General features: G+C 39.6%; 1 protein-coding gene and 1 pseudogene across 4 annotated transcripts in view; both read left to right on the forward strand.

Annotated features, from left to right (window-relative positions):
* LOC132518432 (ferritin light chain-like) overlaps positions 1 to 23413 on the forward strand; it is a 31911-nt pseudogene extending 8498 nt beyond the window's left edge.
* The window catches only part of LOC132517307 (UDP-N-acetylglucosamine--peptide N-acetylglucosaminyltransferase 110 kDa subunit-like), a 252303-nt gene that overhangs the window by 90934 nt on the left and 135617 nt on the right, over positions 1 to 25752 (forward strand). The window contains exon 4 of one of the 4 annotated variants that reach the window (XR_009539701.1): positions 1935 to 2580. The exons of the other annotated variants lie outside the window; for them this stretch is intronic. The gene's annotated coding sequence lies outside the window, so the exon portion shown is untranslated. Of the gene's footprint in view, positions 1 to 1934; positions 2581 to 25752 lie in introns of those variants that run through there. 4 annotated transcript variants of the gene reach the window in all.

Consider the following 25752-nt stretch of genomic DNA (forward strand, 5'->3'; position numbering starts at 1 on the left):
GAAGTCATAGGGTAAAGCCAGAATTTGAACCTAGGTAGACTAGTACACTCTCCACGGCTTTAACTACTACATTATATATATATATATATATATATATATATATATATATATATATATATATGTTTTTTATATATATATATATATATAAACTCCAAGTATTCCAAAGTTACAAAACACTTATCTACCAAAACTCAAAAAGGAGCACACAAACTTGCATAGAAAATAAACATGTAAAAGTTCATAAATAAACCACAATATAACCTGCTCCACATAATATACTGACTGCAGTGTCCTGGGCCTCTCCCATCCTTAGGTAGCTGGAAATTACAACAAAATAATACTTTTCACCTTTGGAAGCCACACCATCTCCCATAGCAACCAACCAATTACTTCCTTAGAGAGAATAGGAAATTAACCTGAATATCATAAAAAAAAATATATATATAGCATTACTGATGTAGAATCTTTGTTTAAAGACAATAACTTCAATAGCAGAGGGAACTTCACCATTGCAGGCTTCCGATAACCTCTATATTTCTCAGATTTCATGCTAAATCATAAAATGCCATATTGTGTCTGAAGCTATTTTTTCAATAGTCCATTTTCTTAAATGGACTAGCAAAGCCGTAAATACTGAGGAACATTTTGGCTCCCAAATCCTAAAGCCATTCTGATTATGCCTGGGTGATCATGGGGACGTCATCGGAACTACCAGAGGACTGGCTGAAATACCAGTGTTCTGGCCAGCTTACAAATTAGAAATTATACAGAATCCAATTTTATTTTTTTGTTAAGTAATTTCTATGAGGCTGTTGGGATGTCAATGTAAAGTCCTTTCATGTGTAATCTTTATCCATTAGATAGGGAACAATGCCAATCCCCGTCATAAATACTTTCACAACCTGACGTTGAAAATCCACTGTAGGGCATAGGACCTGCAAATAGGATATGAATCACACACATCCACTCAGACAATCCACAAATATTCATTTTTAAGTCTACTATGTGCCAATAATGTACCGGCCTCTCAGATGCTAGACCATGCTAAATGCTGAAACAGACATACTCAGTTCGGGCCCTCCTGGAACTTATTACCTACAGAAGTGCCTTCATTGTAAATGGTCAGGTCTCAGCCAATGCTATTATCATCAGCAGGTGACCAAATGATACAGCTTGCTTTCTAAACAAGCTCCACACTGTTTGCTTTCAACATATTTGCTTTCCTTCAAGGCACATAATCCAGTGGTCAGTTTCTCCCAGTTAGTGAGGTTTGGGGAAAAGGTACCCAGTGAACAATTCCTTGTGGCCTCACTCTTTCCTCACACTCTCCTCTGTGCTTTTGAGCTAAAGAGACCTGGATTAAAGTCATTTGTTCTAACCTTATTATTTTAAAATACCGCTGCTCCTGCTTTGAGGATTTCCACTGGACCAACAGAGCAGCAAAGCAGCACAGAATCAGAAGCAGGTAAATTTCAAAATGACAGCTCTAAACATATCCACTCTCCTTTTGTTCTCCTCCTATCCCTTTGCTCTGAACACCTCTGCCCTGAGGCTTTGCCTTTACCCTTCTCTGATTACTGCTCCAAAAGGGTTTCCAAGAGCAGGGAGTATTTATGGCTTCATTTGCTCCCAAGTCCTTGGTGGAAAAGGATGCTTGCTTCCTGATTCTTACTAATTCCACACTCACATCATCAACACAAAAATCATCATTAAAAAAAAAATTTCCTCAGCTTCATATTTCTTGTGGGCCAACACTGAAAGAATATTTTCAAAGAAACAATATCCTCTCTCCTTTGCTCTTCTGAGTTTCACGTTCTTACCTCCAGTCTCATTTTCAACCCTTATTATGGGATGCATCACAAAAACAGAAGAAAGTTCTTTGTGCTTTCCTGTACCAGCTAATTATTCTAATTTGTTCTGTCTCTACCGAACAGAATGCGAAATCAACACAAAGCCTGATTATGCGACCTCTTCCAAGGGAATGATCTGAGAGTTGTCTATTTACTAATGAAGCTCAGTGTGTATTAAGGGTTGACTGAAGCAATCATCAGGAATTTTCATCCCTTAAATTAGTCTTTTCTACCAGATGCACATCTTTCATTTCGGATAATATAACTTTTAAGTTCAGGATACAACTGGACAAAAGAAAAGAAAAAAAGGTAACCAACACAACATTTGCAGTAATAACACAGTAACAGCTATCATCCTTCCCTGAGGAATTCAGCCTACTTTATGGACACAATTTAGTACAAACTCATAAGAAAGCTAACAAAGCCCCAAACCACTTCACAAGAGCGTAGAGAGGTAAAGGTCAGAAATTATTACTGCCAGACCCAGCAGACAATGGCACCTACCGGAAAGAGCACAGGACAGGAAAACCTGGAAGCCTGTGTTCCAGTTTCGGTTATTCCTTTAAGCACTAGTACGATCTGAGTGAACTCAGCCTGCCCTGCTTTTTCCGTTTATAAAAACCTACATCATCCTCTCAGTAGAATGAAATGCCACATCTGAAAAGTTGCAGATCTCTTTAGGAAAGAAAAAAGCTCATGCTTTCCAACCAAAATGGAATAATTCAGTCAATGGAGACTTGATAAAAATTTGCCATAAAGCAATTGTTTACTTGAAATCTATCTTTTGTGGTATATTTATTGGGGTAAGGAGTGTAAGCAAATCATAATTAGAGTTACCGATTATTCCAGAAATCAAGGTCATTGAGTTCAGATTCCAACTTTGACCCTGACCCAGGCTTACAGAGATGTAAGATGTCCCAATACCTCATATCCACCATACATGGGAGAAACAAGGCATGCAGACAGATCCTCTTATAAATATCCCATATGTAGTGGTTTTAATACAGGGTCTCAGATTCACTGCCATTCTTCGCATCCAGATGTGGGTGTTTTCCCTTGAATTTAGGCAGGCTTTCCATGGCTTCAAACAATAGAGCAGGGGTCAGTAAATTATGGCTGGTGGGCCAAGTCTAGGCCTCTACCAGCTTTTATAAATGAAGCTTTATTGGAACACAGCCATGTTCCTTAGTATATGTATTGTTTGTGTCTGTTTTCCCATCACAGCAGCAGAGCTAAGTAGTTGCAAAAGAGACTGTATGGCTTGTAAAGCCTAAAATATTGACTGTCTGACACTTTATGGAAAAAGGTCTCCAACGCCTGCAATAGTATATAATGAAAGTGATGCTATGTAACATCTAAGACTAGGTCATAAAAGGTCATGCAGCTTTTGCATGATTCTCGTGGAATGCTTCAACCCTGGACACTCATTCTCTTGGGATACTCTATCTTGAATCCTAACTACCACGTTATGAGAAGTCCAAGCCACCTGGGCAGCCATCTATAGGCACTCCAGTCAACAGTCCTTGTTGGGCCCAGTCTTCAAGGGCCAGACATGTGAATTAAAATTATCTAGATGATTCCAGCTCCAGCCATCCGAATCCTCATGAGCTGAGGTTTCAGATATCAGTCATGGAGTAGAGACAAGCCATCTCCTCTGTGTACTGTTTGAATTGCTGACCCACAAAATCTGGGCACATATTAAAATTTTTGTTTATTTCACCACTAAGTTTGGACTTCTTTATTATGTAGCAATAGATAACTATAGCACTGTGTCTGTACACAGGATATCTACATTTCACAGAGCACAGATTTTTAGATGTAAATGTTGACTGCTCAATTTCTAAGAAGAACGTATACACACACATAGGTACAAAATGTTTATGCATATGTAAATATTAGACCTATATAAACTAATCTATATTATCCATAAAATGAGGGGGCCTTGATAATGGCTAACATTATTTTTCGGTATTTATTGTGTTCCAAGAACTGATAAATTCTTGCATTGTATGAATTTTCTCTTTCACCCTCATAGCAACTCCCTGAGAGAAGTAATGGTATCTCTATTTTATAGATGAGAAAACTGAGGCAAAAACAGATAACATGCTCAAGAGTACTCAACAAGTAAATTTTAGAGTCAAGATTTGAACCCAGGTTCTCAAGTTTTAGATCCCTTACTCATACTCACCAAGCTATATACTGAGGAAGGGGATGAAAGCTGACACCATTACCTCATGCTCAAGAAGTTAGACAGAAACTTAGCAGGTATGGTTGAAAGAAGACAGAACTTGGAGTCGTAAGTCCAGAGCCTGAGTTATGAGATGAATTCTCCTCTCATCTAGATATAGGTTTGTTTTTAGAAAATGAAGAAGGTCACTGCATATTTTGATTGTTAATTTCTGTACTTAATGATTACCAAAGAATGGAATTTTACCAGGGAGCTATTTTGCAATGACATAAATTATTGATTCAAACTCAAACTTTTATTATATATTATTGATTCAAAATCAAATCTTTATTAAGTCTCCCTTGCATCAGAAGTTTTTCCCACTCTTCATTTCTTTGAAACCCTTTCCTGTCTACTCTTGGCCAAAGCTTGAAGCCTAATTTAACACTTGGAAATAAAATAATGAAATAGTCATAACACAGCAATTCCAATGCCTACTGAAATGGAAGCTCTAAATAATTTTTCAGATAATTTAGGAGATTAAAAATATTTACATCATAGATGCAAAGACAGAAGTTACTTGTGTAATAAATGGTGAGACAAAAAGTATCTGGTCACGTAGATTTGTTTATATATGATCACTAATCTGAGTTCTACTCCTGTGCTAAAAACCAGTGACAGGTTGCATACAGCTTCTAAAGGGATAGTTCAGTGCATTGGGTCAAATTCATGCCATAAAATGTGGTATTAATAGTAGTACTAGAAGACAGAGTGACTGTCTTCTTTGGGACATAGATGAAGACCCCAAGATAGACAATATCAAGGACAAATTATGTAGAATAAGATATTATCTCAGTCCTTGGAACATGTCATCCAGGATAGAACAAGAAGTAGATTTATTATCAAGTACATGAAGCCAGAGACAGTAAGCAATGAGTGGTAGTTGGTTAAAATAGACAGGTTTTAGAAGTAGAGGCACGGATGTAGAAAACAAACTTAGGGTTACCAGGGGATTGTGCCGGGGAGGCTAAATTGGGAGATTGGGACTGAAATATACACACTACTACACATAAAATAGATAACTAGTAAGAACCTGCTCTTCTTATTAGCCCAGGGAACTCCATTCAGTACTCTGTAATGGGCTATTTGGAAAAGACTCCAAAAAAAAAAATAAAAGTGGGGCTTCCCTGGTGGCACAGTGTTGAGAGTCCGCCGATGCAGGGGACACGGGTTCGTGCCCCGGTCCGCGAAGATCCCACATGCCGCGGAGCGGCTGGGCCCGTGAGCCATGGCTGCTGAGCCTGCGCGTCTGGAGCCTGTGCTCCACAACGGGAAAGGCCACAACAGTGAGAGGCCCGCGTACTGAAAAAAGAAAAAAAAAAAAAAGTGGATATATGTACATGTATAACTGATTAACTTTGCTGTACACCTGAAACTAACACAACACTGTAAATCAACTATACTCCAATAAAAATTAAAAAAAAAAAAAGGTTTTAAGAACCATAGTCAGGGAGCAGTGTGGATTGGAAAGACCTGGCAAGAAAAATTTCTGCATCCTCAGACAATGCTCCCCAAGCTGGCTATTGCAAGGGTGAGCATTTAAGAGATCTTTGACCTAAGGAGGACATGAGATTAACAATCTATCCCAATGTGCATGAATTATTCTCCTCGGTGCTATCAGAAATCAGATGGCATCCTAGAGCAGGGGTCAGCAGATCTTCTTTGTAAAGGGTCAGATAGTAAATATTTTGGATTTTCTGTACCATACGTCTCCATTGCAACTGCCCATCTGCTGCTGTAGCACAGAAACAGCCATGCACAATACGTTAATGAATGAGTGCGGCTGGGTTCAAGCAAAATGTTATGTACAAAACCAGGAGTCAAGCGAGATCTGATCAGTGGGCCAGAGTGTGCGGACGCCAGTTCTGGGTCAGTGTTCACAGCTGAATGAGTCATGAGGCCTTAAGTTCCAGTTCTCATTGTACTACTTTCTACCTGGGTGAACTTGGGTTCATCCTTTTATTTATATGGGCCACTGTATTAGTCAAGGTTCTCCAGAAAAACAGAACCAACAGCATGTGTATACAATGTGCCCATATATACTGACAGATATAGACCTAGATATCGATATTGATACCTAGATCTATATCCATATCTATATAAAGATAGAGAAAGAGAGAGAGATTTTAAACAATTGGTTCACACAATAATAGAGGCTTGGTAAATTCAAAATCTGCAGGTTAGGCTGTCTAGAGACTCGGAAGAGTTGCAGTTCAATTTCTGTAAGTCTTCTGGCAGAATTCCTTTTTGCGACAGGGAGGTCAGTCTTTATTAAGAGCTTCACCTGATTGGATGAGGCCCATGCATATTATGGAGGATAATCTGCTTTACTCAAAGTCCACCACAAATTTAATTATGAATTTCATCCAAAAACACCCTGGTGGCATAGTGGTTAAGAATCCGCCTGCCAATGCAGGGGACACGGGTTTGAGCCCTGGTCTGGGAAGATCTCACATGCCATAGAGCAACTAAGCCCATGCACCACAGCTACTGAGCCCGTGCACCTAGCGCCCATGCTCTGCAACAAGAGAAGCCACCGCAATGAGAAGCCCGCACACCACAACAAAGAGTAGCCCTCGCTTGCTGCAAATAGAGAAAGCCCATGTGCAGGAACGAAGACCCAATGCAGCCAAAAATATAAATAAATAAAACATAAAAATTTTTAAAAACACAAAAACACCATCACAGAAATATCCAGAATAATATTTGACCAAATAACTGGGCATGGTGGCCCAGACAAATTGACATGGAATATTCACCACCTAAGCCATAGTTTTGTCACCTTTTACTGAGAAATATGACTTATCTGAGCTATTTTGATACCTAGAAGATACCTTCTAGAGGTAATACCCTCAGTATTTTACATGGTAGGCAGTAGAGGGAATGAGCCCATTTGCCCAGTCAGATGACACCTAAAGGATAAAATTCTGTCTTCTCTCTCCAACCCACAAGGATGAATGCCAAAAATACATCACTTATATCTGCTTTAGCTAACATAGGATAGGTCTGGAACAGACCTATGCTCCCAGTAAGTCTCATGAAATGCTGTTTCATTAAGGAGAGACTTTACTTGCTAAGATTAGAAGCAAAAGAGGGTGGTGGATGAAAAACTGCCCAAGGATATAAGCTCATGCAAGGAAGCAGGAGAGAGAATGGGTATCCGAAGATGTGCGCTCTGAGCCAACACTAATTCCACAGCATCAGGTTATAATTCAGGGAGCCCAACCGCTGGGGTTTTTTTCCCCTTCTTCTTTTCCCCCAAAGAGGGACAAGCATACTGACAAAGGAAGAGCATCAGTCACCACAGATAAATTGCTTTTTAGAGCTGATCTCGCAAATGATTTGGCTCAGTGTAGACTATGATTTGGCTCCAAAAACCATAAGCTAGGGCATTTCATTCCAGGTCCCTCCTCAAATATCCATGATAGGTAAAACTTTGGCATCAAGTAGGTCTTGAAATCTCCCCAGGTGATTATAATATGCAACCAGGGCTGAGAATCTGGAGAGGTAGAGCAAATTTAAATTGAACTTTAGTTAAACAGTAAAACAAGCTCTGACTCTACTGGCTGGAGCTAGACAAGGGATATGGATTTAGTGGGATGAGAAGATAAAGGACACCAGGGAGTAAATCAAATGCTTTACACCTGTGCTTAGCTAATTGTTACTCAGATAATTCAGACAATCTTACAGCACCTGAACCCTGAAATTCCTTAGTTCTGTTTAAAAAAAAGTAACTCTTCAAGTAACTGAACTCTGAGAATCATGCCAATCATAAAGAAAAAGAAGAAATCTTATTTTTTGAATTAGTTGATTTCATATATACTGTTTCACTTTCATGATATTAACTAGTTATCTTTCTTTCCATTTTATGTTTGAGGAAAGTAAGGCTTTAAAGTCTCAGTAATTTTCTCAAGGTCACTTGTTAAGGGTGTGGTAGGCAGCATAATGGCTCCTAAAAATGCCCTCACCCTAATCCCTAGAACCCAATAATATGTTACCTTACATGGTAAAGAGGACTTTGCAGATATGACTGAAGTTATAGGCCTTGAGATAGAAAGATTATCCTGGATTACCTCATGGAACAAATCTAATTGCATGAGTCCTTAAAAGCAGAAAACCATTCCCAACTGTAGAAAGAGAAAGAGAGAGATGTCCTAATAGAAGCAGAATCAGAGAGATGCAACATTTTGGGGTTTGTAGGTGGAGAAAGGGGACTCTCAGTCAAGGGCTACAAGTGACCGCTGGAAGCGGATAAAGTCCAGGGAACAGAAACACCCCTAAGAGCCTCCAGAAAAGAATGTAGCTCTGCCAACACTTTTTTTTCTTTTTTAACCATCTTTATTGGAGTATAATTGCTTTACAATGGCGTGTTAGTTTCTGCTTCATAACAAAGTGAATCAGCTATACATATACATATATCCCCATATCTCCTCCCTCTTGCATCTCCCTCCCTCCCACCCTCCCTATCCCACCCCTCTAGGTGGACACAAAGCACAGAGCTGATCTCCCTGTGCTTTGTGGCTGCTTCCCACTAGCTAGCTATTTTACATTTGGTAGTGTATATATGTCCATGCCACTCTCTCACTTCATCCCAGATTACCCTTCCCCGTCCCTGTGTCCTCAAGTCCACTCTCTATGGCTGCGTCTTTATTCCTGCCCTGCCCCTAGGTTCTTCATAACCATTTTTTCTTGTTTTTTTAGATTCCATATATATGTGTTAGCATATGGCATTTGTTTTTCCCTTTCTGACTTACTTCACTCTGTATGACAGTCTCTAGGTCAATCCACCTCACTACAAATAAGTCAATTTCATTTCTTTTTATGGCTGAGTAATATTCCATTGTATATATGTGCCACATCTTTATCCATTCATCTGTTGATCCTGCCAACACTTTTACTTAATTGAGACCAATGTCAGACTTGTAAGGTAATAAATTTACGTTGTTTTGAGTCACTAAATTTGGGATAATTTGTATGAAAGCAATAAAAAAAAAAACAGAGGTCCTACAAGAGCCAGGCTATATATTTATACTTAAGTATTTCTGAAATGAATTTAACCTTGTGATTGACAGCAGCAGCAGCAGCAGCTTCCAAGGGATCCCACCACACACCTGAGGCAAAAGGAGCCTAATACAAAGCAGTGACAGCAGCAGGTCACTGCCCCACACTTGGGGTAGAGGGGGACTTGATCTACTGTAGCAGCAGCATAGCCTGAATGGGAACCCATCCTCCTGTGGCACTAGTCCCATCAACATTAGTCTAATCTGCTAGCATCTGCTGTGCCAACAGGCCCAACGTATACAAACCCTCCAACTCAGTAGCATTAAGTGAGCCAGGCTCAGTGTTTCCTGAAACTCATATCCAGTTGCACTGGAAATCCAAGATATCACCTACTGTTATGAAAACATAAACAATAACAGAAGACTGGGAACTTCAGAAAGAAAAGGGGAACAATGGAATGGGTGAAAACAAATGGGGTAAATATAAGAGACTATCATTAGCCTCATGAGTTTCTTAAATTCTATATGATGGTCAAAGCAAAAATGATGACACCATCTGATGGGGTTCTCAATGTAGAGAAAGGAAATACTACAGAAAATCATACTTTAAAACTGGGGAATATTAAGAGACCTAAATGGAAGTAAAATTTTGAAACTTCACTTGAAGTAATGAAACGCTGATTCCAGTAGGCTATGATAAGTTACATATGTATACTGTAATGCCAAAAGCAACCACTAAGAAAACTATACAAACAGTATACACAAATGATTATAAATGAATTAAATTAAAATGGACTTATTAAAAAATGTTTAAGTAACCCACAAGAAGGAAAAATAAGGGTAACACAGGATTGAGAAACTAAGGTAAAAGACAAAACAAAAAATAACATGGTAGACCAAATCTTTGACATGGCAATAATTACATTAACGGTAAATGATCTAAATAACCAAGTCAAAGACAGAGATTGGAAGAGTAGATTAAAAAATCGCAAGCATGATCCAACTATATACTGTCTATAAGAAGCTTACTTTAAACATCATGATATAGGTAGTTCAAAGTAAAAGGATGAAAATGATATATCATGTGAACATTAATCAGAAAAAGCAGGAATGGCTATATTAATATCAGACAAAGTAGACTTCAGAGCAAAGGAAATTATTAGGGGCAAAGAGGGTCATTACATAAAGATAACAGGAATAATCCACCTAGATGACCTAGTGATACTAAATGTGTGTGCACCAAACAACAGAACTTCAAAATGCATGAAGCAAACACTGAAAAAGGTAAAAGGAGAAAGTTTTAAATCCACAATTATTATTTGAGACTTCAACACAGCAATTTATACAACTACCAGAGAGAAAAATCAGCAAGGATATGGAAGAACTGAAAACATCATCAATCAACAGGATATAACTGACATTTAAAGAACACACTCAGTAAGAGCAGAATACATATTCAAGTGTCCATGGAACATTCACTCATATACCATATACTGGGCGATAAAAAAACATTAGCAGATTTAAAAGAATTAAAATCATAGAGAGTATGTTCTCTAGCCATAATGGAATCAGACTAGAAATCAATAAGAGAAAGACAACAGGAAAACCTTCAATCACATGAAAACTAAACATCACACTTCCAAATAACTCATGGGTAAAAAAGACAGCATCAAGGAAAAAATTTTTAAATGCATAGAATAAAAGAAAATGGAGATATAACAGATCAAAGTTTGCGGAATGAAGTGAAAGCAATGCTGAAAGGGAAGTTTATAGCACTAAATTGGGAAAGAAAATATTTCAAAGCAATAATCTAATTTTCTATATTAAAATAGTAAAAAAGGAAGAGGAAAAAACACTAAACAAGCAGAAAGAAGGAAATAATAAAGATGAAACAGAAATCCATGAAACTGAAAACAGGAAAATGGGGGAAATCAATGAAACAAAAGGCTGGTTCTTTGAAATAAGCAATCTAACCAATAAAGATCTAGCAAGACTGATAAAGATAAACAGAGAGATGGCACAAATCACAGATATCAGAAATGCAACCAGGGATACCATGACATATCCTGCAGGTTAATGAAGGACAAGTTATTATGAACAAGTCTACACTATAAATTCAAAAATGTAGATGAAATGGGCCAATGTTTCTACACCCAAAACTACCAAAACTCAGCCAAGATGAAATAGATAATCTCAATTTTCCTGTAACCATTAGAAACACTGGTTTTTCATTTAAAAACTCCCAAAAGAAATGTTCAGGCTTAGATGTTTCACTTTTACCCAAGACTTAAAGAATTAACACTAATTTTACATGATTTGATAAGAAATAGAAGTAGAGGGGACAGTTTCTAATTAATTTTATGAAGCCAGTATTACCTTGATACCAAAACCAGACAGGGATAGTATAGAAAGAAGAAACCTACAGACCAATATTTTTTATGAAATTGGCTGAAAAACCCTCAGCCAAATATTAGCAAATTAAATCCAGAAATATATGAAAAGAATAATATACCATGACCAAGTGGGATTTATTCCAGTTATGCAAAGTTGGTTAAATATTTGAAAATTAAACAGTGTAATCCACCATATCCAATAGATTAAGGGGGAAAAGTCATGTGATCCTATCCATTAATGCAGAGAAAGCATTTGACAAAATCCAATCCCATTCATGATTTTAAAAAAAGAAGAAAAAAAAACTCCAAGCAAACTAGGAATAGAAAAGGAGCATACTGAAACTCATAAAGATGATCTACAAACAACCTATACCGACATGATATTTAACTGTGGAAGACTGGATGCTTTCTCTGTAAGATCAGAAACAAGGCACCGATATCTGCTCTCACCACTTGTATTAAATATATCACTGGAGGGTCTAGTAAGAAAATAAAGCAAAAATAAATAAATACATAAATTTAAAAGTTAAATTTTTAAAAAGTTTATTTAAAAGATAAAAGGACTATTCCTACTACGTTGCATAGGAAGGAACATATCCTACTGAATGTTGAATAGTAATATATCCTATTATACTGAATAAGGAAAAGTAAAACTGTCTGTATCTGAAGATGAGATGATAATCTAAATGGAGAAAATACCAAGGAATCCACAAAAAGCTTGAGAAATAATATTAGTTTGTAAATGATTTAGAGTACAAGATCACCACGATTTTATCAAATTATATATTAATAACAAATGTGTAGAAGCTTAAATAAAAATATGTGATGCCACTTACAACTGACCTAAATAAATACCTAAATATAAGCCCAATAAGACATTTATAGGACCTCTATACTGAAAATTACAAAATGCTGATGAAGAAAAATTTTTAAGTCCCAAACAAATAGGGAGACATACCTTGTTCATGGATTAGAAAACACAACATGGTAAAGATGTCAATTCTCCCCAAGTTAAGAGGCTTAACACAATTACTCTTAAAATGCCCTCAAGGTTTCTGTGGATATAGACAAGCTTATTCTAAGATTTATATGGTAAGAAGAGGCTGAAGAATAGCTAAAACAACTTGTAAAGGAAGATGAAAATGGGAGGAATTAATCTACCCAATTTCAAGATTTTGCAGTAATGATGGAGGGTAGATACATAGATCAATGGAATGGAATAGAGAACCCAGAAATAGACTGACATAAATACATATAACTTGTTTTTGACAGCAGTGCAAAAGCTATCAAGGAAGAATAGACTTTTCAAAAAATGGTACTGAAACAGTTGGACATCCCTCGACAAAAACAAACAAAAAATGAACCTTAACCTCCACACCTTACACAAAAATTAAATCAAAGTGGATCATAATCTTAAATGTAAAAGCAGGGCATTTTTAGAAAAAAAATAGGAGAAAATGTTTGGCATCTAGAACAAGGGGAATAATTCTTAGACTTGACACCAAAAGTATGATCAATAAAGGCAAAAACTGATAAATTGGATCTCATCAAAATGAGTTAAAAATGCTTCATAGAAGATCCTTTTAAGTGGATGAAAACTCAAATTACACAGTAGGAAAACATATTTGAAAATCCCATATGAGACAAATGACTTGTATCTATAATATACAAAGAACTCTCCAAACAACTTAAAAAAATCCAACTAGAAAATAGGCAGAAGACAGGAACAGACATTTCATGGAATAGAATATACACACGGCAAAGGAGCACATGAAAAGATGCTCAGCATCATTAGCCATTAGGGAAATGCAAGTTAAGACCATAATGAGATGTCAGAGAGTAACTAAAATTAAAGTATAGTGACAACATCAAATGCTGGCGAGTACATAGAAAAATTATATCACATCACTGGTGGGAAAATAAAATGGTTTAGCCACTCTGATCAACAGCTTGACAGTCTCTTTTAATCCTAAAAGTAGATTCACCCTACAACGCAGTAATTGTACTCTTGAGCATTTATCCAAAAGAAACAAAAACTTAATTAAGTTCCCACAGAAACTTACACATAAATGTTCATAGCAGTTTTATTTATAATAGCCAAAAACTGGCAACTACTCAAATGTCTTTCAGTGGATGAATGTTGAAACAAATTGTGATAAAATCTGATGATAAAATACTACCGAGCAACAAAAAGGAACAAATTATTTTTTTAACATCTTTATTGGAGTATAATTGCTTTACAATGGTATGTTAGTTTCAGCTTCACAACAAAATGAATCAGTTATATATACACATATGTTCCCATATCTCTTCCCGCTTGCGTCTCCCTCCCTCCCACCCTCCCTATCCCACCCCTCCAGGCAGTCACAAAGCACCGAGCTGATCTCCCTGTGCTATGTGGCTGCTTCCCACTAGCTATCTACCTTACGTTTGGTAGTGTATATATGTCCATGCCTCTTTCTCGCTTTGTCACCGTTTACCCTTCCCCCTCCCCATAGCCTCAAGTCCATTCTCTAGTAAGTCTGTGTCTTTATTCCTGTTTCACCCCTAGGTTTTTCATGACATTTTTTTTTCTTAAATTCCATATATATGTGTTAGCATACGGTATTTGTCTCTCTCTTTCTGACTTACTTCACTCTGTATGACAGACTCTAGGTCTATCCACCTCATTACAAATAGCTCAATTTCGTTTCTTTTTATGGCTGAGTAATATTCCATTGTATATATGTGCCACATCTTCTTTATCCATTCATCCGATGATGGACACTTAGGTTGTTTCCATCTCTGGGCTATTGTAAATAGAGCTGCAATGAACATTTTGGTACATGACTCTTTTTGAATTATGGTTTTCTCAGGGTATATGCCCCATAGTGGGATTGCTGGGTCATATGGTAGTTCTATTTGTAGCTTTTTAAGGAACCTCCATACTGTTCTCCACAGTGGCTGTATCAATTTACATTCCCACCAACAGTGTAAGAGGGTTCTCTTTTCTCCACACCCTCTCCAGCATTTATTGTTTGTAGATTTTTTGATGATGGCCATTCTGACAGGTGTGAGATGATATCTCATTGTAGTTTTGATTTGCATTTCTCTAATGATTAGTGATGTTGAGCATTCTTTCATGTGTTTGTTGGCAGTCTGTGTATCTTCTTTGGAGAAATGTCTATTTAGGTCTTCTGCCCATTTTTGGATTGGGTTGTTTGTTTTTTTGTTATTAAGCTGCATGAGCTGCTTATAAATTTTGGAGATTAATCCTTTGTCGGTTGCTTCATTTGCAAATATTTTCTCCCATTCTGAGGGTTGTCTTTTGGTCTTCTTTATGGTTTCCTTTGCTGCGCAAAAGCTTTTAAGTTTCATTAGGTCCCATTTGTTTACTTTTGTTTTTATTTCCATTTCTCTAGGAGGTGGATCAAAAAGGACCTTGCTGTGATTTATGTCATAGACTGTCCTGCCTATGTTTTCCTCTAAGAGTTTGATAGTTTCTGGCCTTACATTTAGGTCTTTAATCCATTTTGAGCTTATTTTTGTGTATGGTGTTAGGGAGTGATCTAATCTCATACTTTGACATGTAGCTGTCCAGTTTACCCAGCACTTATTGAATAGGCTGTCCTTTCTCCACTGTACATTCCTGCCTCCTTTGTCAAAGATAAGGTGACCATATGTGCGTGGGTTTATCTCTGGGCTTTCTATCCTGTTCCATTGATCTATCTTTCTGTTTTTGTGCCAGTACCATAATGTCTTGATTACTGTAGCTTTGTAGTATAGTCTGAAGTCAGGAAGCCTGATTCCTCCAGCTCCGTTTTTCGTTCTCAAGATTGCTTTGGCTATTCGGGGTCTTTTGTGTTTCCATACAAATTGTGAAATTTTTTGTTCTAGTTCTGTGAAAAATGCCAGTGGTAGTTTGATAGGGATTGCATTGAATCTATAGATTGCTTTGGGTAGTAGAGTCATTTTCACAATGTTGATTCTTCCAATCCAAGAACATGGTATATCTCTCCATCTATTTGTATCATCTTTAATTCCTTTCATCAGTGTCTTATAATTTTCTGCATACAGGTCTTTTGTCTCCTTAGGTAGGTTTGTTCCTAGATATTTTATTCTTTTTGTTGCAATGGTAAATGGGAGTGTTTTCTTGATTTCACTTTCAGATTTTTCATCCTTAGTGTATAGGAATGCCAGAGATTTCTGTGCATTAATTTTGTATCCTGCTACTTTACCAAATTCATTGATCAGCTCTAGTAGTTTTCTGGTAGCATCTTTAGGATTCTCTATGTATAGTATCATGTCATCTGCAAACAGTGACAGCTTTACTTCTTCTTTTCCAATTTGGATTCCTTTTATTTCCTTTTCTCTCTGATTGCTGTGGCTAAAACTTCCAAAGCTATGTTGAATAAGAGTGGTGAGAGTGGGCAACCTTGTCTTGTTCCTGATCTTAGTGGAAATGCTTTCAGTTTTTCACCATTGAGGATGATGTTGGCTGTGGGTTTGTCATATATGGCCTTTATTATGTTGAGGAAAGTTCCCTCTATGCCTACTTTCTGCAGGGTTTTTATCATAAATGGGTGTTGAATTTTGTCAAAAGCTTTCTCTACATCTATTGAGATGATCATATGGTTTTTCTCCTTCAATTTGTTAATATGGTGTATCACGTTGATTGATTTGCATATATTGAAGAATCCTTGCATACCTGGAATAAACCCCACTTGATCATGGTGTATGATCCATTTAATGTGCTGTTGGATTCTGTCTGCTAGTATTTTGTTGAGGATCTTTGCATCTATGTTCATCAGTGATATTGGCCTGTAGTTTTCTTTGTGACATCCTTGTCTGGTTTTGGTATCAGGGTGATGGTGGCCTCGTAGAATGAGTTGGGGAGTGTTCCTCCCTCTGCTATATTTTGGAAGAGTCTGAGAAGGATAGGTGATAGCTCTTCTCTAAATGTTTGATAGAATTCGCCTGTGAAGCCATCTGGTCCTGGGCTTTTGCTTGTTGGAAGATTTTTAGTGACAGTTTCAATTTCAGTGCTTGTGATTGGTCTGTTCATATTTTCTATTTCTTCCTGATTCAGTCTTGGCAGGTTGTGCCTTTCTAAGAATTTGTCCATTTCTTCCAGGTTGTCCATTTTATTGGCATAGAGTTGCTTGTAGTAATCTCTCATGATCTTTTGTATTTCTGCAGTGTCAGTTGTTACTTCTCCTTTTTCATGTCTAATTCTATTGATTTGAGTCTTCTCCCTTTTTTTCTTGGTGAGTCTGGCTAATGGCTTATCAATTTTGTTTATCCTTTCAAAGAACCAGCTTTTAGTTTTATTGATCTTTGCTATCATTTCCTTCATTTCTTTTTCATTTATTTCTGATCTGATTTTCATGAATTCTTTCCTTCTGCTAACTTTGGGGGTTTTTTGTTCTTCTTTCTCTAATTGCTTTAGGTGCAAGGTTAGGTTGTTTATTTGAGATGTTTCCTGTTTCTTAAGGTAGGATTGTATTGCTATAAACTTCCCTCTTAGAACTGCTTTTGCTGCATCCCATAGATTTTGAGTCGTCGTGTCTCCATTGTCATTTGTTTCTAGGTATTTTTTGATTTCCTCTTTGATTTCTTCAGTGATCACTTCGTTATTAAGTAGTGTATTGTTTAGCCTCCATGTGTTTGTATTTTTTTACAGATCTTTTCCTGTAATTGATATCGAGTCTCATAGCGTTGTGGTCGGAAAAGATACTTGATACAATTTCAATTTTCTTAAATTTACCAAGGCTTGATTTGTGACCCAAGATATGATCTATCCTGGAGAATGTTCCACGAGCACTTGAGAAAAATGTGTATTCTGTTGTTTTTGGATGGAATGTCCTATAAATATCAATTAACTCCATCTCGTTTAATGTATCATTTAAAGCTTGTGTTTCCTTATTTATTTTCATTTTGGATGATCTGTCCATTGGTGAAAGTGGGGTGTTAAAGTCCCCTACTATGAATGTGTTACTGTCGATTTCCCCTTTTATGGCTGTCAGTATTTGCCTTATGTATTGAGGTGCTCCTATGTTGGGTGCATAAATATTTACAATTGTTATATCTTCTTCTTGGATCGATCCCTTGATCATTATGTAGTGTCCTTCTTTGTCTCTTCTAATAGTCTTTGTTTTAAAGTCTATTTTGTCTGATATGAGAATTGCTACTCCAGCTTTCTTCTGGTTTCCATTTGCATGAAATACCTTTTTCCATCCCCTTACTTTCAGTCTGTATGTGTCTCTAGGTTTGAAGTGGGTCTCTTGTAGACAGCAAATATATGCGTCTTGTTTTTGTATCCATTCAGCCAATCTGTGTCTTTTGGTGGGAGCATTTAGTCCATTTACATTTAAGGTAATTATCGATATGTGTGTTCCCATTCCCATTTTCTTAATTGTTTTGGGTTCGTTATTGTAGGTCTTTTCCTTCTTTTGTGTTTCTTGCCTAGAGAAGTTCCTTTAGCAGTTGTTGTAGAGCTGGTTTGGTGGTGCTGAACTCTCTCAGCTTTTGCTTGTCTGTAAAGGTTTTAATTTCTCCATCAAATCTGAATGAGATCCTTGCTGGGTAGAGTAGTCTTGGCTGCAGGTTTTTCTCCTTCAACACTTTCAATATGTCCTGCCACTCCCTTCTGGCTTACAGAGTTTCTGCTGAAAGATCAGCTGTTAACCTTATGGGGATTCCCTTGTGTGTTATTTGTTGTTTTTCCCTTGCTGCTTTTAATATGTTTTCTTTGTATTTAATTTTTGACAGTTTGATTAATATGTGTCTTGGCATATTTCTCCTTGGATTTATCCTGTATGGGACTCTCTGTGCTTCCTGGACTTGATTAACTATTTCCTTTCCCATATTAGGGAAGTTTTCAACTATAATCTCTTCAAATATTTTCTCAGTCCCTTTCTTTTTCTCTTCTTCTTCTGGAACCCCTATAATTCGAATGTTGGTGCGTTTAATGTTGTCCCAGAGGTCTCTGAGACTGTCCTCAGTTCTTTTCATTCTTTTTTCTTTATTCTGCTCTGCAGTAGTTATTTCCACTATTTTATCTTCCAGGTCACTTATCCGTTCTTCTGCCTCAGTTATTCTGCTATTGATCCCATCTAGAGTATTTTTAATTTCATTTAATGTGTTCATCATTGTTTGTTTCACCTTTAGTTCTTCTAGGTCCTTGTTAACTGATTCTTGCATTTTGTCTATTCTATTTCCAAGATTTTGGATCATCTTTACTATCATTATTCTGAATTCTTTTTCAGGTAGACTGCCTATTTCCTCTTCATTTGTTAGGTCTCGTGGGTTTTTATCTTGCTCCTTCATCTGCTGTGTGTTTTTCTGTCTTCTCCTTTTGCTTATCTTACTGTGTTTGGGGTCTCCTTTTTGCAGGCTGAAGGTTCGTAGTTCCTGTTATTTTTTGTGTCTGTCCCCAGTGGCTAAGGTTGGTTCAGTGGGTTGTGTAGGCTTCCTGGTGGAGGGTACTAGTGCCTGTGTTCTGGTGGATGAGGCTGGATCTTGTCTTTCTGGTGGGCAGGTCCACGTCTGGTGGTGTGTTTTGGGGTGTCTGTAGACTTATTATGATTTTGGGCAGCCTCTCTGCTAATGGGTGGGGTTGTGTTCCTGTCTTGCTAGTTGTTTGGCATAGGATGTCCAGCACTGTAGCTTGCTGGTCGTTGAGTGAAGCTGGGTGCTGGCGTTGAGATGGAGATCTCTGGGAGATTTTCGCTGTTTGACATTATGTGCAGCTGGGAGGCCTCTTGTGGACCAGTGTCCTGAAGTTGGCTCTCCCACCTCAGAGGCACAGCACTGACTCCTGGCTGCAGCACCAAGAGCCTTTCATCCACAGGGCTCCTTAATTTGGGATGATTCGTTGTCTATTCATGCATTCCACAGATGCAGGGTACATCAAGTTGACTGTGGAGCTTTAATCCGCTGCTTCTGAGGCTGCTGGGAGAGATTTCCCTTTCGCTTCTTTGTTCTCACAGCTCCCAGGGGCTCAGCTTTGGATTTGGCCCCGCCTGTGCGTGTAGGTCGCCGGAGGGCGTCTGTTCTTTGCTCAGACAGGACGGGGTTAAAGGAGCCGCTGATTCGGAGGCTCTGGCTCACTCAGGCCGCGGGGGGGGGGGGGGGGGGGGGGGGGGCGGGGTAGGGAGGGTCACGGAGTGTGGGGCGGGCCTGCGGCGGCAGAGGCCGGCGTGACGTTGCTAGCCTGAGGTGCGCCGTGCGTTCTCCCGGGGGAGTTGTCCCTGGATCCTGGGACCCTGGCAGTGGCGGGCTGCACAGGCTCCCCGGATGGGGGTGTGGACAGTGACCTGTGTTTGCACACAGGCCTCCTGGTGGCGGCAGCAGCGGCCCTAGCGTCTCATGTCCGTCTCTGGGCTCCGCACTTTTAGCCGCGGCTCGCGCCCGTCCCTGGAGCTCTCCCAAGCAGCGTTCTCCCTCTCCTCGCGCACCAGGAATCAAAGAGGGAAGAAAAAGTCTCTTGCCTATTCGGCAGGTCCAGACCCCTCCTCGGACTCCCTCGCGGCTAGCCGCGGCGCACCAACGCCCTGCAGGCTGTGCTCACGCCGCCAACCCCAGTCCTCTCCCGGCGCTCCGACAGAAGCCGGAGCCTCAGCTCCCAGCCCCGCCCGCCCCGGCGGGTGAGCAGACAAGCCTCTCGGCTGGTGAGTGCCGTTCGGCCCGATCCTCTGCGCTGGAATCTCTCCGCTTTGCCCTCCGCACCCCTGTTGCTGTGCTCTCCTCCGTGGCTCCCAAGCTCCCCCACTCTGCCACCCGAAGTCTCCGCCCGCGAAGGGGCTCCTAGTGTGTGGACACTTTTCCTCCTTCACAGCTCTGTCCCGCTGGTGCAGGACCCGTCCCTATCCTTTTGTCTCTGTTTAGTTTTTTCTTTTGCCCTAACCAGGTACGTGGGGGGTTCCTTGCCTTTTGGGAGGTCTGAGGTCTTCGGAGTTGTTCCACGCGTAGATGTATTTCTGGTGTATCTGTGGGGAGGAAGGTGATCTCCGCGTCTTACTCTTCTGCCATCTTCCCGAAAGTTTCTGGAACAAATTATTAATATATGCAAAAATTGAAATGAACTTCAAGGGAATGATGCCGAGGGAAAAATTTTGAAAAGCCGATCTCCGAAGATTAAGTAATTCATGATTATGTTTACATATTTTTCTTAAAATAACAAAACCGTGGAGATGGAGAACAGTTTAGAAGTTGCCAAGGGTTAGAGATGGGGGTAGAAGGTACAGCGGGGGAACTCTGTGAGGTTTTTGTGGTTCCAGTACAAATAATACAGCAATCTTGGTTTTAATCCCTAAAGATTTCTAAAAGCAATTCCTAATAAGAGGTGTCCAGATATTTAGTAATGGCAGATTAGAGGTATAGCTCCCCAACATAACAACTTCAAAAGAGAACATACTAATTCAATGCATATGTTAATTTCAAAAAAGGCCAGTCACAATACTTAAATGGTATATATCTTAACTATATTATTCTAAGTATCCAGCTATACCAGATGGACTAGCAAGATTTTCTGTACATTCAACCTTATTTAAGACAGTAAATCTTATAAGACAGTTAGAAAAAGAAAAAAAAACAAACCTCAACTACAGTTGGATATTCTCATAGGAAGATGAGGTGCAAATATGCAGCAGCGGTTCAAAAGCTTAAGCAGTGGCACCTAAATTTGGTTGTGCATTAGAATCATTTGAAGCACTTTTTAAAAACCCTCACACTGACGGTTGGTCATCGTAGACCAATAAAATCATTTTAAATCTCCTCAGACGATGCCAATGTCTAGCCAGAACTGAGAAACAGCGGACTAAGCAGAAGGGGATGTTTCTACAAAGATCTCTTAACAATAAGTCCTTTCACCCAATCAGATTTACCTCCCCGCAAAGGGCTAAAGAACGCTAGTGTTGTCCATACTTGCTTAGCTTTAATTAGCACTTGTGACTTGCCCAAAACCTAGATCATGTTTCCCCTAAATTTCATGTTATTCCCTACGTTTTTCAAACCCAGGGCTAAGGGGTTTGCCAGGATGAGATTTTAAGTGCTCACTCAGGGGAAGTCCCTGGCAAACCAGGACAGCGGTCCCTCTACATTGAAATGTAAAGCATCCTAAATAACCCTGCCACTGCTCCCAGATCCTAGTCTGTGCCAACCAGTGGAGAAAAGGCATTCTCCATTACTACCACAGCAAATGCTGCTGTACTTGCCTTGGCTGGTCCCTATCTTTTCCAGGCACCAATCCCCTTCACCTGCTGGTGGACGCTTTGGCCAGCTGACAATGCAGATATTTTCAAACTTTAAGGTGAATAAAAATCATCTGGAGGGCCTGTTATAACAGAGATCACTGAGCCCCACCAGAGTTGCTGATTCCATAGGGCTGGGACAGGGCCCTAAAACTTGAATATCTGACACATTATCAGGGGACGCTGGTAAAACTGGTCAGGTTGTTACCGAATGCAGGTTCGTCTGTCTGAAGCACAGTGAGGCCAAACAAACCTAAAGGCTGGAGTCTGGAGCAGAGAAAGGTTTATTGCAGGATCGAGCAAGGAGAGGGGTGGCCCGAGTTCCAAAACACCCTGAAATCTCCAAAGGATTTCAGCAAAGCATTTTTAAAGGCCAGGTGAGGGAGGGACGTCCCAGGGAATGTGATCAGCTCGTGCACAATTCTCTGATTGGTTGATGTTGAGGCCACAGGGCAGGTAACATTATCCATCCTTAGGTGCCAGAAGGTCTGGGGGCTACGTGCTCATGATCATCAAGGCGTTAATTTCTTCCATTGGGTGGTGGTTTTTAGCATCTGAAAACTCAAGAAATATGCCTGAGATACTATTATCTGAGTACTTCAGAGAGGAACTACAGCAGTGGATATGGGGGATGGGTCTGTCCTAGGAAGGCCCCATAGGGTACTGCTTGGTTACAAGGTGACCATACTTTGAGAACCACTGCTCTAGTGGCTTGGAATGTTCAGAAAGTAATGGAAGAATCCCTTCCCAGGTCTAGATTCTAGTATCGCCAGCTATTTTGGTGGGGGGAAGGGTAAGTTTTGTCCTTGCTTGGACTTCTTGTTCATTTATATCAAAGCCTATTTGAGGCAGTGCGCTCGGCAGTCCTGCAGTTCTGTCTTTTGCTTCAACAGTGTTTGGAATGAACAGACCCAGGGACGCTCCTTGCTCCAGCCCCCGACCACCCTCCAACCTTTCTTCCTGTCGCAACCTTTGGAATCAGCCACTCAGCTATCCTCAGCCTCCAGGACAGGCCAACACCGTTTTTTGAGCTTAGCTCCTTATCACTGATCAACCACGAGTTCCCAGGTTCGTCAGAATTATTCCATCGAGGTGGAGGCCGCCGTCCACCGCCTGTTCAACATGCATCTGGGGACACTTACCTCTCTCTGAGCTTCTATTTCGACAGCAACAATGGGACTCTGGACAGTGTGGGCCACATTTTTCGCCAACTGGCTGAGGAGAAGTGTGAGGGCGCCCAGCGTCTCTTGAAAATGCAAAACCAGTGCTGTGGCCGCGCCCTCTTCCAGGATGCGCGGAAGCCTTCTCAAGATGAGTGGGGTAAAACCCAGGACGCTGTGGAAGCTGCCATTCTTAGGGGGAAGAGCCTGCACCAGGCACTATCAGATCTGCGCGCCCTGGGTTCCGCCCGCGCAGACTCCCACCTCTGTGACTTCCTGGAGAGCCGCTTCCTGGAGGAGGAGGTGAAACTCATCAAGAAGATGGGCGACCACCTGACCAACCTCCGCAGGCTGGCTGGTCCGCAGGCTGTGCTGGGCGAGTATCTCTTTGAAAGGCTCACCCTCGAGCACAAACAGGAGTCTCTGAAGTCCAGCCGCCTCTGAGGAGCCCCTCTGGCATCAGAGCTTCTGCCTGAAGCCCTGCTCTGCAGCTACTAGGCAGCTTTGTAACCGCCCTGGAGCCCTCTCCCAAGCCTTGGACCAAATGGAAACAATAACGCTTTTTGCAGAAGGAAAAAAAAAAGCCTATTTGAAACACAAACAGAATAAAGAGGAAAAAAAGAAATATATATATATATCTATAAGTATATATATATATTCATGTTTTTCCTTTTTTAAAAAATTTATTTTACTGAAGTATAGTTGATATACAATGTTGTGTTAGTTTATGCTGTACAACAAAGTGATTCAGTTATACATATATATAATTTTTCATATTCTTTTCCATTATGGTTAATTACAGGACATTGACTATAGTTCCCTGTACTATACAGTAGGACCTTGTTGTTTATCCATCATATATATAATAGGTTACCTCTGCTAATCCCAAACTCCCAATCCATCACTCCCCCACCTCCCCCTTCCCCTCGGGAACCACAAGTTTGTGTGCTATGTCTGTGAGTCTGTTTCTGTTTCATGGATAAGTTCATTTGTATCATATTCTAGATTCCACATATAAGTGGTATCATATGGTATTTGTCTTTCTCCTTCTCACTTACTTCATTTAGTATAATAGTCTCTAGGTCCAGCCATGTTGCTGCAAATGGCATTATTTCATTCTTTTTTATAGCTGAGTAGTATTCCATTTTATATATATCACATCTTCTTTATCCATTCATCTGTGAGTGGACATTTAGGTTGTTTGCATGTCTTGGCTATTATAAATAGTGCTGCTGTGAACATAGGGGTGCATGTATGTTTTCGAATTATAGTTTTGTCCAGATATTTGCCCAGGAGTAAGATTGCTGGATCATATGGTAGCTCTATTTTTAGCTTTTTGAGGAACTGTCATAGTGTTTTCCATAGTGGTTGCACCAATTTACATCCCCACCAACAGTGTAGAAGTCAGTCAGAAAGAGAGAGACAAATACCGTATGCTAACACATACATATGGATTTAAGAAAAAAAAATGTCATGAAGAACCTAGGGGTAAAACAGGAATAAAGACACAGACTTACTAGAGAACAGACTTGAGGATATGGGGAGGGGGAAGGGTAAACTGTGACAAAGCGTGAGAGAGGCATGGACATATATTCATGTTCTTTTAACATATGAATTGCCCCACTTTATCTGTGTGAAATAAGTTTGTTCCCGTTATCGGGCTGCTTCTCAAGCTTTGCTGCTCATTTGAATTACCTAAAGAGCTTTTAAGAAAAACACTGGTGTCTGGTTCCCAGCCCCAGAGATTTTGATTCAGAAGGTCTAGGGAGGAGCCTGGGCACAGGGAGGTCTCAGAGTTCCCCAGGTGATTCTAATGTGCAGCAACTTTGGGAACCACCTCTTGGCTTCAATCCAGCTAGTGATCAGATATTAAATCTAAGACACATGGGCTAGTGCATGAGCTCTAGGAAGATTTGTGCCAGGGAAAATGATCGATAGTTGTGTTACTTCTCTGAAATGGATTGAAATTTCCAATTAGCATGAACAGGGGAGGGTGAATGGGTGAATGCAATAAGGTGTATCATTTACGTATTGCCCTATGTGTATGGCTAGAAGCTTTTGCAACTGAGGTCTGCCCTACTTTTCATGCTAATGGTAATGCTTGTCCTCCTAATGCAGCTGTAAACTTTATAAGCCCATAGGTAGACAGGATCACAAAATATTTACCCCTCCCCACTGGCCCACTCTCAAGCTTCTCTCCCCTTCCCCAATACACAAATGTACATCAATGCTCTTGAGACCACTATCAACATATTGACCTTCAATTCTTCTACTTTGCAGCTTCCCTCTGATCAGGAGATGTCAGCATTTAGTGCAAGAACAAATGCTTGCCTCTTGGTGAGTAATGTAGGCAATGCCTCCAAGAGACAAATAGCCCTTAGGGAGGGGGAAAAAGTCTTTCAAAAATGTTGATGCCCAGAGGAGGCATTTTCAGTCATCTCAGCTTAGAGGTCAAATATCCAAAATTAAAAAGGTTAAAAAAAAGAAAAAGAAGAAAGCAAGGAAGAAAAGAAGGAAACAATTTTCTTATCTCATAGTAATAAGGCAGTTTTCCTTAAAAAAAAAAGACTTAAGCCTTAAATTCTCTTTCCTAATCAAAATGTGCTTTTCCGTCTTTAGACTATTCCTCTTATATCCTGTATTACTCATGACGTTTAATTCTTGAAATAGCACATGGCTGAAAACAGAAGCTAACCTCTTGTCCACTATGAATTAAATCTTCTTTTCCTAGGACCTGTCTACAGTGTACAATTTGGGGTTTGCCAACATAATTATTTTTTCTGAAATAAGTTACAGCATTTTGCCTTTTCAATATATAGTTATACAATATGTTGTTAACACAACATAGTTAACATAGTCAATATAGTAAATACAACTATAACACACGTGA

This window comes from Lagenorhynchus albirostris, chromosome 3 (assembly GCF_949774975.1).
Source record: "Lagenorhynchus albirostris chromosome 3, mLagAlb1.1, whole genome shotgun sequence".
Lineage (NCBI taxonomy): Eukaryota > Metazoa > Chordata > Mammalia > Artiodactyla > Delphinidae > Lagenorhynchus > Lagenorhynchus albirostris.